The sequence below is a fragment of the Hermetia illucens genome, chromosome 4 (genome assembly GCF_905115235.1).
Source record: "Hermetia illucens chromosome 4, iHerIll2.2.curated.20191125, whole genome shotgun sequence".
Classification (NCBI taxonomy): domain Eukaryota; kingdom Metazoa; phylum Arthropoda; class Insecta; order Diptera; family Stratiomyidae; genus Hermetia; species Hermetia illucens.
This window is the reverse complement of record NC_051852.1, coordinates 39,715,675-39,733,471: the sequence shown is the minus strand read 5'-3', so window position 1 is coordinate 39,733,471 and position 17,797 is coordinate 39,715,675. Positions and strand designations below refer to the sequence as shown.

General features: G+C 42.4%; 1 protein-coding gene across 1 annotated transcript in view; it reads right to left on the bottom strand.

Moving 5' to 3' along the window:
* Positions 1-17,533, bottom strand: part of LOC119653598 (fizzy-related protein homolog) — a 136,181-nt gene extending 118,648 nt beyond the window's left edge. The window contains exon 1 of the mRNA XM_038058347.1: positions 16,880-17,533. The gene's annotated coding sequence lies outside the window, so the exon portion shown is untranslated. The remainder of the gene's footprint in view (positions 1-16,879) is intronic.
* Positions 17,534-17,797: the final 264 nt, after the last annotated feature.

The window sequence follows — 17,797 nt, the reverse complement described above, 5'->3', positions numbered from 1 at the left end:
CAGTATGGTATATGAAAGATATCAGCAGATATACGAGAAAAACTATAAATTCGCACAAATTGTTCAATTCGCAGACATATGATATGATCGATTTCCGAGATATTCTTTCAATTGAATGAAGCAGCACAAGAAACTGACACGAGTGCACAGCTAAATTTATGATTCAAACGGGAAGATAAGCGTCAATACTACAAAAATGTGAAAAAGACGAGATTTAGTAAAAAGGGAACTTGGTAAATGGATAGCCGGCAATGGAATAGTCACCCCCAGTTAATGCGTGATTTATGTACTGCCACTGCCGCCTACGGACCACAATGAGTACGAATGACAGGCTGTGCGCTGGCCAAGTTCTTCGTTTGTGATAGAATCAGGCCAGCGTACTTCGATAATACATCGCAGGCAGACACTGACGAAATCTTGTAGCTTTTGAGTAACAATGATGTTCACTTTCCATGTACTACTCTCAGGCAGAAACCACGCTTCCTAGATACACAAATGGATGGATGCCCTTGATAATTTGCCCATAAAGCAGATAGGGAGAGGGCGATGACCAGTCAGACTGAGAACTCTGGCAGACTGCGTTTTGGACCTCAAATTCCACAGAGAGTTTATTACGATAGAATACGTGACATTTTACAATTATATGTCGCCCTGACAATACCCAATAGTTTCTCCTGCATAGAACACTCTAAAATACTCAGTCCAAGCTTTCGAAAGATTTCTTGAAATCGATGAAGAACAAATGAAGCGAAGAACGATACTTCGGGTACTGTCCCCAAATTATCCGTAGGGTTTTAATGTGGTCAATGCAGGAGGATCTGAAGCAGAAATCAGCCTGCTGTTTATCGATCAAGCTTCCGAGATGTTCTCTGATACATTCCGGGATTATTTCAGCTATTATCTTTGTAACGACAATGAGCACACAGGTACCCTCCAATTATTATACCTAAAATGTGTCCTCTTCTTTCACTGTGTGGGAAAGGTCTCAGATTTCCAAGACTTCCGTACGATTAGAAGTAGCAAGTCTGTTGTAACTGCAGGTGCAGCGATAAATAACTCCTCGGGGAGGCCGTCAAGCGTAGCGAATTTACTCCGTTTAAGTGCATTGATGGCGGAAATGATTTCTCTTCTGCTTAGAGGAGGAGCAGTTCGTATCTATATGTTACGGTGATTAATCATTTCATTCACAAGGAGGAAGGAAGAGCAAGAAGAGGAAGAAAAGAGCATTTTTGATGGTAGCCCAATACTGATCGAAATTTTCGGGCGGGTTACTCAGTATATCTGCTGTCTGATCAGCGAGATAGCTCTTCCACTGTCGAGCGGCAGCTAGATTATACAAGCGTTCGATGTTGAACTTGAAGGGGCGAAGGCAATACGCAATCGAACGTAAGTGACTATCAAATGGTAATCCCTTTCGAGGCCGATGCCCAGGCCTCTCTTCTTACGCAAATCCAGGGGACAACTCCCGGCGTGAAGTGGTCGATCTAACTGCTCGTACAGTGGCGGCCAGGTGAAACCTAAGTAACATTATGGCAGGCTCTGCGCTCGAACAATATGCCGCCAATGACGAGGCGGTGGAAGTTGCGAAAAGCTACAAATCTCCAACCATTATTTTTACGGTAGCCAAGATATGTCCGAGCAAGGTTCTACCAGAGCCCACTTGCGCACTCAGACCACCTATCACGACCACAATGCAACTTTTAGGAAGCCTCCCCTGAACTGCGTGGAATTGCTCGCAGGGAGCATTTTTCTCCACTATATCAGAATTCACCATTGGTGCGTAGCCCTGTACAATTGTGACGATAATAAATCTGGACCGGAACCTTCCTCTCAGAAATCTATCAGAAACTGGCACCCAGGTCAAGAGAGCGCGGCTTGTGGTAGCCGCCAGAAACAACCCGATATCGGATCCGCGTCTGCTACCACTTGGCTTTCCAGAAAGAAGAGCGAAAGAGAGAAAGAGGAGAACTGTATAGAGTCCCACCATCTTATTTTGCTTAGGCCCAGAATGTCCAGCTTATATCGTTGGAATTCCCGCTCGAGTTGGGGAAAGCAAATATTTTGGGGACCCTTTCTACCGTTATCGAGGAGTTGGCACTTATTCCTGAAACCAATCATAGTCGGTTTTCGATAGCCAAAGGTCATAGCCGTGAGGGCAGCCCCTATCTGAGGCGTTGTTGAATAATGTTTCAAAATTTCCAGGTTGCTAGCCCACAAATTTCTATCCCTTTAAGTCGCCTCTTGCGACAAACAAAGAAGACTTTAAGTGCATTTTTAAATCCCAAATAACCAACAGAGAATCAAGCTGTCTGTAACAATCGTATAGGAGAAATCAAAGCACAAAATGGAGCCTCGGCTAAGGACATTTAGCATGTGCCCTTTTATTTTCTTATGTGCTTGTTTCGATCTCTTTATTTCTAAAGTTGCGTGGTGATAATACCACGCGACAAACGTAAATACAGCACTCTATGTCGTGGGACGATGATATATGTAAAAGTTAATAATACAAGGGGGTAGCTACTTGAAAATTACCAATCTAATTACATTTCTTCAATTATATCTTTGATTTTCAAATAGGAACGCGAATTTAAGCACCATATATTCGGAGCAAATTTTCTTTACTTCTAGGGACTATTGAGCGCCGAGCGCACAGGTCTTAATATCTTCCCTTGACGAACTCCTTCTCAAATCTGATCGGTTCGTAAAGCTCTTGCAGTTTTCTCGCAACACACATTCGCCACAGATTGATTCCAAAATATTTCGCTAGTTGAAAGCAGCTTTTGCATCTTAGAAATTAGATTTTTGTGCTGTAGCTTATCGGAAGAAGCTTGTTCAGCATAAAAAGAAAACAAATTAAAGATGTATGTCCAGTGGTGCTCTACTTTGTGTTAAATAGAAAGTAATGATGGGGGATTATCTTCTTTTTTTGTATGTATGACGGGATATTAGGGGCAAAAGAGTCTTGAATGGTACGTGAGGGTAGTAGGAAAGGATTGCCTTGTGTGAAATTACCACTTTTTGCTTTTCGCGCATCTGGAAATCATCTTCGGGGAATGGCATTGTTACAAGGAAAGACGTTTAATATTCGGTTCGAGTGATATTACCTGAAATTCTTTTCTCACTTGATCTGTCAATATGTCATGAAGTCTTTTCGTTTGTTAGAATATATCCTGTCGAAGGATTTGTTCCAAATGAACTACTAATTAAAATGTTCCTCTTCCTTTTCAAGTTTACCAGAAAATTTAGTTGTAAATCAAGCAAATAGTCAGATTAAAGATGTGGACTCCTTGCCTCAGTCATATTTTATCTAGAAATCTCCCAAAAAAATATCAGAAGTATAAATTGGTTGGATATCATAAAACTTTTATAACTCATCTGGGCGAAAACTTGAACAGCTTACGGGAGTAACCTTCCTATATTCAATACGATGATTCAGATTTTTCATGTTGACGATGTCAAACTGAACTCAAGGATCTCCAAAGATCTCAAAAGACGTTTAGCGCTCTCAGAAAGAGGGACACCAATTCGTAGCGTTCGGAAACGACCCACTAGGAAACAGAAACTAAAATATTTCCAATTCGGAGAAAAGTCTTAAGAAAAATGACCCGTGGCTGTTACCCTACTTCTAAAAACCATTGCCTGAATTTTTCTGTGGCTATCGATATCGCTCATGATAAGCCATGCTTTTACTAGAGCTAGTACCATGTTTATGTGCTGTGTTTCCAATAACCACCGCTCCTTTAAATCGTTTGTTCTTATTATGGAATGAATGCAGTAATCCTAAATTCCGAACGTTCTGTATGTGACCGTTTGACGTACTTTCTTAAATGAGGCCAATCAAACGGCTTACGATCCATTCGCTCAGGGTGAACTTTCTTATCGGTCAACAACTCTCACCACCAGTCATTGTGACCGTCTGTGTGCCTTTATATGTTTCCCAAGGAGACACAATAGAAGATTATTGCAGTTTTTGCAAATTAATTTGTTCCTGCAAAAAACTACGGTCTTCCTTTTGCTGGAACTTTTTAGATCTAACGTAAGATATCTTTCTGAGTTTACTAGATCTTATGAAGGAAATGCCCTTCTAGATTAAGAGCAGCCTTAATTTTTTTTATATGTCGACGTACGACAAATCATTTTTACCAGAGATAATGACCACCACCTACTTATTTGAGGGAAGAAAAAATACCAAGAACTGCCAGTGGCTACCGACTTGTGGGAAACATGTATATATAAATTCACTTTCGACTTGGATTCGTTCCCTGCGGTCATTTGGCTTTGTCTTGATTTTATGTGTTGATCCGGCGGGGCTGCCGGATACCTAAACGCTTGCCACCCCATTGTTTGGTTGAATATTGAGAGGAAAGCGTTAGGTGACATGCAGCATGCAGCATTGTTGGGGGTGTGGATGAGGATCATTTGAACCTCTCTTTTCCTCTTATTGCCGAGCACCTTGATGATTCTCACCGAAGCGAAAGCAACAGGCGACACAAATGTGGTGCATATTACAGATCGTACAGACGGTATCTTACGGATAGCTGATCAGGAGTCAGATTTACCGTTTGTATGCCGCAAGGAGAAGAGGACAGTTTTCCGAAATCCTAATAACCTACTGGTTAACCAAACTTAATGTATTTTCATACTCAGAGGGCGAATCACCATCTTGTAGTTCTGCTGAATTTAATAGAATAACCTTACCTATCCAGACAGTTTCCAAGGTAAGGCATAAAGCGTCATGGTAATCTGCTCCTTCCTCTCCCTTCTCTTAATTTTCCTAAGCATCTGACGCCTTCCCTTTACTGTTCCCATTCGCAGCCCATACTGTGATGGCGGGTTTACTTTTTGGCATAGGCAACAATAGAGTTATCGGTCTATCTCTTAACAACGTACATAGGTATCTGATGCGGGTGCATGTTGTTTAGACGGGAGCACGTTTCGACCACGGAGCGTCATCAAAACGATATGAACTCAGATAATAGATACAATTTGAAAAAGATGTGTATTGAAAAAGTATTCTCCAGCGTCGAAACGTTCAACGTAGAATCGAGTTCGCGTCAGACAAGCGGTGGCGAAACATGCGCGTTGAAACCTCTTGCTTCGATCTGACTCATACGGCAACTTAGCTATTCATTCTAGATTGTATAAGGCCAGAAGATCACGATGCAATTAAGGGTTGATAAAAGCTTGAATCTTTTTGGTGACAGTAGCACATCTTTATGGTTGATATAATAACAGAGAAATCAAATAAAATCACAGACGTCGTGGTATCACAAGATGGTTGCATTTTACAGCAGACTACCATGCAATATTGTAGTTGGAACTCTCATCTCTCCTCTATTAAAGCGAAGTAGTTTTTAGTCTGAAGCTATGGCTTTACCTTTTGCAATTAATGGCACAAGAAGGGAAGGAGTTCAGGATGCAAGCCGTTGTTGATCCGACTAAAGAATACTTTAGAGTTATGATCTACAACGATCACGTCTGTCCCGAGCTCACCCATACTAAACATATCTATGGTATGTTACTAACAAGATTTGTTAATAACTTTTCTGCAAATGATATAGTTTTCAGATGAAATTACTTTGACAATTGCTAAGACTTTGGAAGTTTCCTGATTCGATCACAAAAAGTTGAAGATTCAGTCCTTAGTCAATCGCATACAAATAGTTCAATTTCTTCACTACTATTGATCCTTTGACCTTTTTGAGTTTACTTCAATGGACCAAACAGATGGTCGCCTCATGGTGACAAACCTGGACTGTATTAAGGGTGAAGTAGAAACGACCGCAAGAAATTTCCCTTGATTCGATTTGATTTTCTAGACGAATACTGCTATCTCTGCTTTTCTGCCAATTTTTTCCACCAGTAATAAGTCAAAATGAGGAGTTTTTGGCTAGTATCTGGGTAAAAAAGTCTCAGCGATTGAACTTTTGTGAAAGACAAAATCCCGCGGAAACGTTTTCAGTGAATTTCATGGAATAAGTGAATGTTATCTAAATAAAGTTGATACTTCTTCATACCCCTGTGAGGTTCCAAATATTACAAGTCACCTGAACGTGGCTTCCGAATGTTGTAAATTTTCTATATTTCTGTCAGATTTGGAAAATATATAAGCGCTGAATGCTATGGATTTCAAACCTACTCTTAACCACAAAGCAGACGATTGATTGTGATGGTTCTATTCAATTTTGAATGCGGTTTGCTCGATGGATTTAGACGATTGTGTGAAAGGAACATTCTTATTTCCCAATGTTGTTGGAGACGTCCAAAAGAAAAGTATCATATGTCCGACATTTTTTGGTCAACTTAATGCTTTAGATATCGTATCGATGTGACTCACGAACAGTTACATATTTTACCCAAAAGATTCAAAGATAGAGACCTTAGAAAACTTCTGAAAACTGATTAAGCCCGTCATTTGTATATAACCGACCATATGATTCAATTCCCAGCAGATTTCCAATGGAGGCAAACTACTCCTAGACGGACAGATATTGCAAGAGGTATCCAAACTTAAATTTTTCGGAATTATTGCACTTGACCAAAATACACCTTCCAAATGGCAGAAGTATTTTTTCAGAATTCGCTCCGTGCCCACATGCATAACCGACCTCAAATTTTCCAATAGCTATAAAACGAGAAAATATTATCTGGCTTCAGACTTTTTATATATGTCCGCATTACCTTATCTAAAAATAAATTACAACATAATTCACCATACATTGTACAAACGATAAGAGGTCATTGGAATTCAATTTATCTACAGTAGTAGCAGTAATGCTCTTATTTACTCGAAATTACTCAGTAAGCAGAATGTTCTTATGGTAGACAGATAATGGCGCTTTCCATTATCTAACGGACGAACTGAAATTTGCTCACCGAGAATTCATTAACGCATTTCTCCCCGGAGTGGTGTCAATGGGAAAATCATTTGTTTGTTCATGCATTGAACCTTAACAATGCCTGTCTGATTCACCAACAAGTGAATCATTGGAATTGTAGAGATGAGAGCGTTGTTGCATATCAGCTGGTTTTTATTGAAAGGGCGGTTTGCGGTTGGGTCTCCTGCATTGTTTTGTAAGATACAATATGTGTCATGAGAGAATTGATAAGGTGTGATGAATGTGATCGTATTATTGAGTACTTAGTGCAAGTGGACCTTATGGTTTGTTTTAAGCATTGAATTCAGCGTGACAAGACTGTTGGTACTTGGAGTCGTTAGCAACAGCAATTCATGGCTACGTGAAGCTTCCTGAACTTTCACAACTTCCTAGGGCTACAACTTGGAGCTTTTTCAACACACTATTAACTTCTTCGAAATCGGTCCTTGATTGTCTTTCGAAGTCTTGGCTTCCATTCTTTTCAGTCCAGTGATCGCGTTCTCCAACATCCGCGTTTTTGTCGAATTGTCCGCTGGGTCATCTCATCTGCTGCGGGGTGTCCTAGATGGTCGTTTGCCTTCCACCTTGGCTTTGAGCAGATGTCTGGAAGTTCCTTTCTCATCTATTCGCTCTAAATGAGCTTCCCACTAGAGTTGCCTAAGTTGCCATGTCTTGTCCCTCTTACTCAAGATTTTTCTGATGGCTTACCGTTTGAAGACATTGACTGCTTGATATTCGACTTAGTTCAACTTCTTGCCCTTGTTTTCTAGGTACATTTTTTTCAGTATCACGGCGCCAGGTAGAAAATTTTGTGTGTGACTAGCCCGTCCTTTGATTTCATCCGTTTCGATGCTGTCTTTTATGATTATATCTGGAAGTCCGGGAAAACTAGAAATCAATAGCCACTTCAGCACATGTAATCCCTACATTAACATAGCATAGATCCTCTTAACTAAAATATCATCGACGCTATACTGTCTGGCGGCATCACAAAATTTTTGGGAATGTCTACCGCGTAGTCGCTTTTTAAAGTTGCACCCTCTAACTTGGAAAACAAAATGAAGAGCAGACTGACAGGTTTTTTCGCTGTGGCAAGGCTTTTATTCGAATAGCCGGGTGGTTAGAGCGCAAGGCTGTCGTACGGAAGGCCGCGGTTCAAATCGCACTGGTGGCAGTGGGATTTGTATCGTGATTTGATGTCGGACACCAGTCGACTCAGCTGTGAATGAGTACCTGAGTCAAATCAGGGTAATAATCTCGGGCGAGCGCAATGTTGACCAGATTGCCTCCTACAGTGTACTGTAGTGTACCGTTACGGTCTTGAATGAAGTACCCTAACACACTTCAAGGCCCTGATCCAATATGGATTGTTGCGCCAACGATTATTATTATTCCGAGTTATCACAATCTCGGCAGATGCCGGATTTTACCTAATACTAGCACTAAGTGCCAAGCATTTAGGCTCGGATGATCCTACCTACTTAAAAACTAAAGGGGCACTGGTGGTGGTGGCCGGTGGTAGGTCTGTGGGAGAATCCGTCGAGTACTCCTCGCAACATCGAGCACGTATGCAGAATGGTGTACTTCTCCATGGTTTGAACCAGACTGTGCGAAAGTCCCAGGACATCAAGGGAAGCCGTGAGGGATTTAGGTACAATACCTGTACCTGACAATATTATGGGAACTACAACCACCCGTTCGAGACGCCAAATTTCTTTGATTTCCCGAGCCAATGGCTCATAGTTCACCTTCTTCTCCACGTATTTTCGGTCAATGTTGCTATTATGGGGGATAGCAACATCAATAATATACTTTTCAGCGAGAATACTGTTAAGCAAATTTTTCGGAAGTTCTTTCGATTTGAATAGCCATCTTACTCGGGCTTTTGTATGAAGACCACAATAACTTTCTGGCAAGAGATAGGCAAGATGTGCAAAGCAAGACATGTTAGAAAAATATTTCTTGAAGAATAGAGTGCCTCCTTTAGCATCGTTGGATATATGCCATCCATGCCAAGTGCTCTGACACAGACAGTATAACAACTGGTTTTTCATTGGAAACCACCCCTCTCACTTTGTCCCAGTTCTCCTTGCAACACTTTCTTGTTGAAACGCCTATTCCCTCCGTTCCACTTCTCCGGGATGGTGTACTTTCCAGAGAGTGTTTGCAAATTCAATTTTGGAGTTCGTAAAACGTCCATTCCATTCTCTTTGGAGGACTATACACAATCAGTTCCTCACAGTGTGTTCTAAAGTAGTCTCGCTTCGAACGGGCGCATCCTATGTTCGCGGTCATCAGATCAACTAAAGTGCAGCTTCTTTCCTCTCGGATTGTATTTGCTACTGTCCCAACAAATGTACTTAGCATTCGCATCGAAACCTGTTAAGATCCCTTAGTTCTTGCATCGGCGAAGGACACAAAGAATAATAGGGTAAGCGGAAGGAACTATGACGTCTCTTTTTTTGCCACTTACCTGGTATTTTAAGTTGACCGAAGGTAGGTCCTAAGAACAGAATTGTATCTACCTGCCCCATTGTCTCTAACAATTTTGACATCAGGACGCAGGCTCTCGGTCTCGAAGACCTCTTAGCCTAGCTTCTTTTACTGATCCAATACCACCGATGGATCTTGCACCAGAAATATATAAGAGCAGTCTTGTTGCTCGCAAATAGGAAGAGGTTTTAGCATTCTGCAGGTTAATTTGACTAACCGTTATGCTTGTAGATATAAATGTAGTCTAATGTGAGAACCACCGCTAACTAAAGAGTTTGCTGCATCCATGCGTGAATCTCACAGCAGTTACCAGTTTGTCTCCACCTTCCGCCGAAAGTTCCGCTCTCTTGCGTCCGGTTTCTCTGGATATTACCACATTTGGTGGTGGAGTAACGCACGTGTCCTAATTCCGAACAAGCTTCGCCTTCTTATGCAGTACGCTTTGCTGTTGTCGGTAGGAGTAACGGAGTCCATGCTGCATGAATCCGATTCCACATAGCAGTATTAGACCAGTTGCGTCCACATCACTAGCTTCTCTTTTTTCTGCTTTTCCTGGTAGAGGAGGAGGAAGAGATTCATCCTGTAGTCCATTCTCCTTTGCGGCGGCGTTTTTTGGAAGAATTAAGCAACAGCATCACCGACAAGTCAGCCGTAGTCGGGTTTCCAACTCCTCTCATTAAGAAAGCTGCTGTACGCTCGTTTCTAACTGACCGCTTCGTATCTGTAGACAGATGGATAGATGTTGGATGCAGACTTTCTACTGAAGTGGAGAGCATGTGCTCCCCCACCAGAACAAAGTGATGTCCGATGGGGACTATTATACTAAAGCTTTTCTTGGTGAGGTTCAAACGATTCCCCTACCCTAGCCTATTCGATTCGTGGTAACTTCCTTAAGTCGCTGTTCTTCTTTCCCGATGTCATGGCCATAAACCCATTCGCGATTCAGGAGAAGGGTTCTCGTACATGGACCGGAATTTCTACTTTTTGATAGGGTCTGAAATTTAAAGTATTTAAATCCTACTGTACGACCCAAGCGTATTTTCATCAGTTAAGGTATTCCCATATCAGTTAAGAGCCCACGTGGTTGAACTCGAGTCTCTTAATTGCCACCTCACTGTCGGTTATGATCGTAATCTTCTATTCCATGTTGTTCCTCTGGAGGTTAAAATAGGCACTTCTTTGGCGTATATTCCCGCCTGAAATGTGCTGGCTTGTTTACTATTTGGTTCAAAGTACTTCACTCTTTGGATCAATGACCCCTACGCTTGTTCTCTCCGCAGTGAGGGGTATATCGCAATTCGAGATATTGCCTGGAAAGGTCAACAAGATAGCTCTTTGGTTCGCTAATACGAATACACATTCTGAAAATTGTTCTTCCCATTTGAGTTTGTTTGTGAAGATGCAGAGAAGTCAATGTCAGAAGGACCTTCAGGGAAGCCGTTTACTATGTCCTCATAGCTCCACATATATGCTAGTCTTTGGAGTTTGAATAACTGCTTGACTGTTGCGCCGATTTTGGTTCTGTCTGCTGAAACAAATCCCAAGACGTGATTGCTTAAGCATTATGTGGGCGGTGAGAGATCGTCTGTGGCGTCTGCGGCTAAGGGTAAACCAAATCGGCAGCGGTCTTCTGAATATCCCAACTCTTGGGTTCAAATGATTGCAAAGAAAGGCTTCGCCAGTAACGACCAAGTCTTCATTTGTAGCCAAGGCTATCGAAGCCAATGTACTACAACACCAATCTATCCGGTCACGATACATAGCTGTGCGAGCAACTTAGGAGGATGCTTTTCCTAACTATAATCACTGTATCCTTACAACGGATTATATTAGGGATAGACCATGCCGATGAAGCACGCACGAATGGCTCAGAGAGTACTGCTCCTCCTTCAATGATGTGTGGGAGGGTGTGTGACTGTCCCTGAAGAGGGTTTCCGAGCTACCAATGTTTCAAAAAAAGGTTTCTCTGCTTATCAGAAGAGGATGATAATGGTGCTCCTGCTCTTGGAACAACTTGTAATCGATAATAATCTTAACACCTCCACCTGGACGCGATTAGGCAAAACGGGGATATTAAAAAGGTTCGGGCACGGCTACCGGCTCTACTACGGGCTTGGGACCGTCACGCTACAAGTGTCGGCTCCTAAAACCAATGAAGGGGATGTGCAACTCACGGTCTCCTCATCGGAACCGTAGATGAGGTGACATATCTCTCAGATAAACTTGCAGCATTGTAAAGCGCGACTGCACTTATTAGTCGTCGGCTCAATAGCTGCAAGACATGGATATACCTCATACAAGACCATGAGTTGTTGGTGGGGAAATACGGGGCTTAAACTTCCGACATGCTGACTTATAAGTGGAAGTGATAGACCCCGCTCCTGCATAGTCGTTTCAAAAGACTTCGAAGCTATCTTGGCTCTGAAACGCGACAATCATATGGTTCCCGTACTTCCTCGTAATCACCAAAAGAAAAGAATGATCGATAGATGGCCACGAGTCTTTTGGGATTATAGATTTAATAATCTTCACCGACGGGTCAGTCAGGGAAAACGGATCGGACGCAGGGATGTTCTCGGGAAATCCGAATGTGGAACTGGCTCCACCTCTTAGAAAAATGACGACCATATTCCAGGCAGAGATTTATGTCATTTTACTGGCAGCAGAAGAAGTCTGCACTAAAAGTGGAGGGGTCGCACCATTCGAATCAGTTCCGGCAGTCCGGCGGCATTATCAGCACTAACAGCAACGACATTTCAAGCCAGTTGGTGTGGAATTGTCATCAGGTGGTAATGAGGAGATGACAGACTGGCTCGCCAAGGTTCTGGATCCACAATGGTAGGGCCAGAACCAGCTTTTGACATCCGGCCATCTACTGTCAAGTCTACTCTGAGGGAGGAAATTGCAAGGATATATGCAGCCGAATGGAGAAATTTGAACTGCTGTCGATAGGCGAACGCCTTTGGGGCCGTTAGAGCGATATTTGTGTTGTCTCTTAAGAAGTGGGACATGAAAACATACTGCTCCTTAAACTACCATATGGAAAAAATTGGAGTGGTGGCCTCGGCCATATCCAGTCAATGTGAGGAGGAGGAAGAGACGGCCCTGCACTTTATATGCAGCTACCCGGCATTCTCAAACTTCAAACGAATATATCTTAGTGAGGTTTTCTTCAACAAAGAGTCTGCGTATTCTCTGCATCTGGAGAGTGCTCTCATATTCGCGAAAGCCTGCGAACGCTGTAGGCGAGAGGCCGATGAATAGGCGATCTCCGGGGATAGTACAATGGGCCTAACAAACGTCACAGTGTTTGGATATGCAAGTCAACCCACTAAACTATCAGATACTTCTGATGCCCGCGGACCAAATGTTTTCAAAATTTTTTCCTGGGAACCATCGAAAGGGAGTAGCAGTTGCCAGATGACCAGAGGTCTTTGGGGGATTCGGACATATCAGGCATGGAAAGAGAGTTCCGTTCAAGGGTTTTTCGCAAATATGACGCTCATAACCCTTCTATCAGAATTGATGGGGTCGCACCATTCAAATTTGGTCTGATGGTCGCTTTAACAGCACCAATTGCAAGCTGCATACCAAGCATTTCGAAATGAAACCAACACTAACCGCTATTTAAACACAATGTTTTGATGTGGGCGTTAGAACACTCGCTCTCTTCAAGGGTCTGTCTTCCCAATGGTAGGATTACAGACGTACTTTGGAGCCAAAATAAACGAAAATGTTCTGAAGCTGAATATTGAAATGGTTTCAAATGATTTTCGTGAACGTGAATCCATTAGATCTGTATTCTTACTAATTCTGCCTTCTTTGCAACGAGAAATCTGAAGGCTTTATGCCTCTAGGATGCGTTCTTAGATTCACAGCAGTTTGCAATGAACGCATGGGGCAGACTGTCTGAACATACCACCGGAGGATAGTACAATCCGCCCAATATCGCCTGATTGTTTGAAACTGCAATGTCTCACAGCTCTATGACATTCATTTAAGCTGCTCTCGTGACTACTCAGTGAGATATTTCGTGGTTTGGGCTGTAGTGACTCTTCTACTTTTTCATCTGCGTTTGGGACCGTCTTTAGCGAAATTGGCGCCATAGAAATTTGCATTGTGCTTGACAAACGGCTTTTTTTTCAATTTAATGAGTCAGGTGTTCTCATTGGAATCCTTCTATAAATTTGTCGAACCACTCTTTCTGCTGCGATGGGTTCTTCATTACAATGAAGGATAAAAAAAACCTTCTAAACCAACTTGAAAAAAATTGTTTACCATGCTAACTTCTCTGCAAAGATAGCGAAAATGGCGAATTTGATACAATTTTTGTGAAGCTGCTTAGAAAAGTGTGTGGCATTAAAGAGTGAAAGGATTACAACAAGTCATGTATCGACATGAAGCGGAAAATCTTGCGCTATTAGATGGTATCAACTTGAATTTTCAGGGGAAGGGTAATCCAGGACAACATTTGAATGAGAAGCAACGCAATAAGAGTTTGACTTAGTTCAAAATCGTCAAATTTTTGTTTAGAAATTCGAAGGGGAGTTAAAATCTAATTGACCTTTTTTGGCTCTTGAGCGAATCGAAATGGGTGATGCGCGCTAAAAGGGTAAATGGCGTGTGTTCAATTTGCCAATTATTGGAAGCTTGATGAATTTTCAGGATATGGAGATTCCCCAATTATTAGAAGCAACATGTAGTCAACAATTCAATCCGGATGTCCATTGGCCTCCCCTCTACAACGCACACGCACAATTACAACGCAACCCAGCTTGCTTCCAATTGAAATGTAAATTTGCGCTCGTTTTATATACAATATCGATTTTACTTAGCTTTTGAACATTTTAAATATTTCAGACTCGTTCGCGAAGCTTTTCTTAGGTTCACTAATCACTTGTCTGAGTAAAACCCAGGTAACGCGATTTCTTTGTTGATAGAATTAAATGGAAAAGCAGCAAACCGGCCACTCGGAAACATGAAAAATCTTGTTGATATCAAATTAACCAAATGGGCGGAGCGTATATTCGCGCGATTCTGATGCTTTTGTATCTTAAATTGCAAAAATATGAGAAGGCGGAGCTTGAAGCATTGACGACCGATATTAGCGTGCTTAGAGTAGGGGGCGAGAAAACGCGAGTATTACAGAATAATGACTAAAGAACTTTCCATTTTCTTCAACGGTTTCCAGGTTGACTGGTGGAGGGAAAAGATATTTTACATGTTTTTGATTTTGTGATGTAATTTAGTGGAGTTTGCATCATTGGCTTTGAGTTTGATTTGCGCGATCATTTCGATTTTGGCGGTGAAAGAGTTCGTAGTCTCCTAGTTGAAGCAGGGACCTGAGGAGTGAACTCTCAGCTTCTGGAAACTATTGGGAGTTTACCTCGTGTTTATTTTCTACAGAAAGTGTTTAGGCTTGTGTACCGATTGAGTTATTCTTCTAATTTGTAACATTTTCGACAAAATATACTTTTTTGAAAGCATCCTGTTCCTGCTGTCGTCTTAAAAGTTAATGCTGTTCCGTTGTGGAAGTTATTGGGGGGGTCTCCTAGACTTGAGAATATTTATTTTTCTACTGCAAGCATTCATGGGAAAAAACCTTTCCGAAAATGGCTTATTTAATGGTGATTTTGTACTTTGAAGCTGCTCATCCAGACAAACAAAAACATTAGGATGAAATAAAGTCTCTAAAATATAGAATGGCCAGCTGGCGACGTCACAATCATTTAGACTCATTAAGATATCCGCTCGCTAACTACCTCAGGTCAATGCATTCCATCTATTTCTTGGCTTTTATGATTCCAGCCAGTTGAATAAATTTGCAATTATTCCAAAAGACAAAACTCTCTAGACAAAAACTCAACCGAGCGGCAACTATTTATGATTCCACTCCGTCAAGGTCTGTCGCCGAATCAATGTGCTAAGGTAGCAGAATTATGCAATACATGCAAACTTGGCCATGACAAACGCAAACTTCTCGAAAGTTCAAATCTTGAGGGCAATCACGATTCTAATCTAAAATCTGCTTGCATAATCTCCATCCCCAAGCAGAAAAGAGCAGGAACATAGCACATGAAACGAATTGAATTCAGACACACTCCGCAGCCTGGGCTGCGTTGGGAAATTCACAAGACTCAAAAGTTGAAGAATCTCGTTGGAAACGATAGATGTTCCACGAACGACGAGAACTGTTCTCCAGAGCTGCTACCTGACCGGGAATCGATGGTGAACTGACACCTTGCGAACCGCCAAATCGCCACTGTAAGTTCGCCTGGCTTCGAGTGTAAAAACCTGAAAACTTGACGAGTCCACGAAGACAACTCCGCATTTTGCGAGTCTCAAGATGCAAAACAACTTGAAAGTCCAATATGCGGATCGACAAAAAAAAACGCAGAATAATCTACTGAACGCGTTTAGCAAACAAACCAGATTTTGATAGTATCGAAATTAACGACGCAAAGCTGAAAGCAAACAAATCTCTTTTGCAGACCAAAGAAAAAAACTGAAAAGCCAAAAACTCCATTTGGAACTCAGATTTTTGCAACGCTTCTCGTCTTCACTTTTTATTAGTGTCCATAAAAATCACAAATAGAACAAAACGAAGGTGCACAGCGGCCGTGGCAAAAAAGAGTCCAAGAGCTGCGAAGCTAGAGCCACGGTCGTCGGAACAGGATCTCCCAGCTTAGAGGGCAAAGAACTGCTACACGAGTGGGACAGGGCAACTTAGAAAGCACTCACTGGCAAGAAACCAGGAACCGAGTGGAGATTCTTGAGAGGGTCCACGAAGCCGATTCTCGGGACGCACCATCACTTTCGATTGTGTCACTCGCTCAGGTGAATAGAACGCACGAACGTCCACTGGAGCATGGAGTGTGATAGGACTTCAGAGTGCCCGGGCAGCGTAAAATTGATTTCGGCCACCAGCAGGTGAATAGATACGGTCGAAAGATTTGACCAGAGGCCACGGGCAAGGTTGGATCGCGATTCTTTTAGTGGTACAGGTCGAACTTGGAGGATTGGACCTTTCCCAAGTTGGTGTGAAGCAAGTGGATTACTGGATTGGACTTATCAGCGCGAATTGAGTTTTGCGAATGACCAGCTTCGAAATTAGAAGAAATATTGAAGCTTCACGGGAGACTGATCCGTGTGAACGACCCCCGAACGTGCCAATCTCGGTGTTGACAAATTAGGCGAACCGTGGGAGTACTACGCAACCCAACGTCTACGAGCCATACAAGGCCTTAAGAGTGTCGTGAGAGGAGCGACCCACTTGGATCTTGAAATTACGTAGGCAATCGAAGCGTTCGAATTGGGAGACTTGCAGCAGAAGCGAAGCATTGTGAGGTTAGGAGTTTTTATTTACATCCAGAGCCGATACAAGCGAGTCTGCTGACTCTTGCTATAAACCATTGAGATACAGAGCTCCGCTATCACATCTAATCAACTGAAATAAGCAAAATGAACCCGTAGCCTTTCAAGCGTTGCAATTCAAAACATTCCCCTACCTTCGAACGCCAGCTTCCAATTGGTCGTCTCCTTGTCTAAATCACCGTCAAAACACTTCACTACGCACCCCTTCACTAGCGCAAGCACTGGGCGCCTTCAATTCACTAAAAATTTTCCAGTTTTCCCGAAAAAACGTCTTACAATTTTCTCACAATTCGAAAGTTTTTCTCAGATCGTTTGACAGCAATTCGATTTTGACAGCTATTTTGCGTCAATGGCGTCGTTTCACTTGTTATCTCCTTCACACCCAGCTCATAGCACAACTGTCTCTTGCACACAGCAGCAAAAAAACTGACAGCTCAATGCATTTCAGCGCACACACACACGATCAAGGTGGGGAGGTTATTCTCGTTCGGTCCACAAAGTTGATAAACGCTGCACAGAGACCGTTTCAACTTGGGATTTTGAAAATGTTTTTACGGTCGGGAAAATTTACCGGAAACACTTCCCACGATTGACTGATGGGATCACTGCGAGTTTAGGTGCCCGAGAAAATTATTTTAAGCAGTTTAAAGCCGTCTAATCGCACAAAATCGAACTAAAAGCAGAATTGCATTTGGGGTGCAGTTGCAATCTGAGTGTTAAATCGGATGCAGCAGATTTCTCGTTGGTCGATTCCCGGTCCAGGAACTCCTTCCAGCCACAGCGGCGAACAATTGTTGACTGACGGACGCCCCAATTGGGGAGCGACCACGTGCGATGTTTCCCAGTGCACGTTTGACGGCTGGTTTGTGTGCGTGGATGGAACGTAGTCTGTGGTGAGTTTCTCAACAAGATGGATCATAATGGCGTAGTACCGAAAAGTGGATGATGGTTTGAGCCAATGAAACATCGAAATATCGATGTTTTGGATTTTTCTTGTTTTAAGTAGTTATTCGCCTATAAAAGAAATTGCGGTAATTTATCTGTAGATTGGG